Source organism: Etheostoma cragini, chromosome 7 (assembly GCF_013103735.1).
Source record: "Etheostoma cragini isolate CJK2018 chromosome 7, CSU_Ecrag_1.0, whole genome shotgun sequence".
Taxonomy (NCBI): Eukaryota; Metazoa; Chordata; class Actinopteri; order Perciformes; family Percidae; genus Etheostoma; species Etheostoma cragini.
Window position 1 is genome coordinate 5,764,966 of NC_048413.1, and position 2,761 is coordinate 5,767,726.

The window sequence follows — 2,761 nt, forward strand, 5'->3', positions numbered from 1 at the left end:
TCTTCTTTCAGCTGCTCTATGTCTAAAAAAAGTGCGCCCCCTAGCGGAAAGTGTCGGAATAGCAGTTTATTAAAAAAAATCTTGTTCATGTCTCATTGCAATTTTTCACTTTCAGATCAATTCTGCGGGCCAGATTAAACCCCTTGGCGGGCCGGTTCAGGCCCGCGGGCCGTACGTTTGACACCCCTGCTCTAGACCATTGCTCGTGTCTCACTCCTTCACTGAACAAAACCAGTTTCTGCAAACAATTTGTCCCCCATTCACATTTGCCTTTTCTAAAGACTTGTTTTGTTGAATGACGAAGTTAGGGCGTGCACATACCTGCAAAAGGCATCTTCAACACACAATCTAGGATTCTGTCATACCTTTTGTATACAAACACATTCCTACCCATTGTCCAAATTATTTTCATCAGCTTCCCCCACAAAAGGAAATGCAATTGATTGAGATCAGACCAATCAGTGATAACACAGATGAATAGTTATATTCCTTCTATAAATAGTTCACTATGTGTTAGGAATGGCCTACATATTTGATAAAAGTCACTCACTCATCATGGTAACATTGTTAGATAACGCTGCTCTGCTAAATGCTACTCAGTCACAATGCTACACAAATACCATAAGACGTCTGGTTTTGTAAGTATAAATAGAATGTTACCTTGTATGATATGTGAGGTCTTAATGTCATATGAGACAGTTGTGTCCCCCGAGATGTCACACTCGGAGCATCTGCAAATCAATACATTGCAGTCTATATACACACTGTTTTCACAAGATTGACTAGATATCATATGAAATGATAACGTTTCCAGTTCTGTTGTCGAAGCTAACGGGATGACATAGTTAGCTGGCTAGCTGAGTAACGTTACAGTTTAACGCTAGCTAGCAACCAAACTATCAGGCTTCTACTCAGCTGCAGTTAGCTTTCTTGCTGAAATACAATAAAAGTTAACCTGACAAAGTGGACAAACATACATTGTGAACTATAGATGTAGCTACATAACAACACATATTTATTCGAATGGAACAGTTAGGAAAATGAAACGTTAGCCTCTTTGCCATTACAGTTGATCAACACACATTCAGCCTATGCTAGTTACAGGATACATTACCATTGCTTATTACTGTTAGTGACAAAATCATACTTACAGCCTGTGGTTGGGATGACCAGAGAGTCGGAACAGCCCCTTTTCAACAACAGCAGCTTAGCAAATTCTGCTTTAAATTATCCAAAGTTTTGAAAACTGTCTTTGGGGAAGAAGTTCACAGGGATCTCCTTATAAACATCGGCCATGCCCGTCGAGTGTTTGCTTCCTTGGGAAGACTATGAGAAGTGTCACATTCCCTGTGCAGCCTGCATTTACGACCCTGGTTCATTGTCATTATCCTGGAAAATATTCCAAACTTTCTTCTTAGTAAATCCCGTCAAAGTACACGAGCAGCGTTCTCAGTCGGATATCTAATGGACCTAACGCTAGCTTCATTAGGAACTGGTCTCAGGTCAGTGGGCTGTATGTAAATGTTGGGGCGTGACCGTTCGCCTAATACAGCCATGGGCGTGACAAAGCTACAGGTTTTGAGATCCTGACGTCATCTTTTAGCTTTTTGGGGATTTGCCCGTTTTCAGTGGCAGTTTCAAAATGTGAGATTTTCAGAGGAAAGGCATGTCAATGGGATTTTGAGCTTCTATGTATGTCCTATTTACCACTTAACTGTCATTATTTACCTATGACTAGGTAAAATCGGTTTTGCATTCTATCAGCCCTTTAATGTGTAGGGGGGGCTTTGGCTTCTGCTGGTCCACACTGGAGCTACACTCTTGCTGCTCTTCTTTAACCACCGACAGCTGCTCAACATCTGCAGGAAACACACACAGAGAAATGTTGTGGAGCTGTATCTTATCACCTGGATTGTGATTGTTATAAAGAAACACTGTTTGTTCAGTTAGTTACTTAGGTTAAATCTCTACTACTAGTCTTCCTATTTAGCCTTGGAAAACTGTTGGAAAGGCACTTGATCAACGTATTAGGGCCTTCTTTTGGTGGAAGACAAAGTGGCACAGTCGGTAATTATAGTAACTATATGTCACTTTTTAGTGTTTCTGTAACGGTTACTTTTCATATTATGATAAATGAGCTGTAACAGCAAAGAAGGCTAACATAATATATATGTCAGGGGTGAAACAGTACACAGAAGTCACGGTTCAGTTCAGACATCACGTTCAGTACAATGGAGGAAAAAGCAAAACAAAAATGCAGAAGGCAGTTTTTTTACTGAGCATATCTCAAGCTGCGCCACCTAGTGTTATACAGTCTCTGCCCTGAGCTAGCTGTAACAGCGTGAAGTGTGTAAAGTCAAATGTGAACAACAATAAGCACCCCCCATCATCTTAAGACTCCAGCTGGAACTTGTACCTACATAAGACAATCACCTATAAAACTGAAATATTTATGAAAGTGCAAATTACATAGAATAATAAAAAAAACAAAAATTCTACTTAGCAGGACCTTCTCCCACAGGAGATAAAAGACAGTGTTCTTGCTATTAAGTGTGACAGGCCTACCTTTACCAATGGGCTATGACTTCTTGTAGACTTTCAGCAATTTGAGTGCTTGTGTGGGGATTTTCACAAGCCCCTGGCTGAGCGATGCTACATTGGAGTTTTCCATGGTAGATGAGAGTGGTCAGGATCTAGGGGACCGGTCTGCCGGTACAGGTCAGGGGGGCCGGTCGGCCGGTCTGGGTCAGTGGGGCCAGTC

General features: G+C 41.4%; 1 long non-coding RNA gene across 1 annotated transcript in view; it reads left to right on the forward strand.

The window, feature by feature from the left end:
- The first annotated feature begins 934 nt into the window (after positions 1–934).
- Positions 935–2,761, forward strand: part of LOC117947716 — a 17,345-nt gene continuing 15,518 nt past the window's right edge. The window contains exon 1 of the long non-coding RNA XR_004657306.1: positions 935–949. This is a non-coding gene — a long non-coding RNA (uncharacterized LOC117947716). The remainder of the gene's footprint in view (positions 950–2,761) is intronic.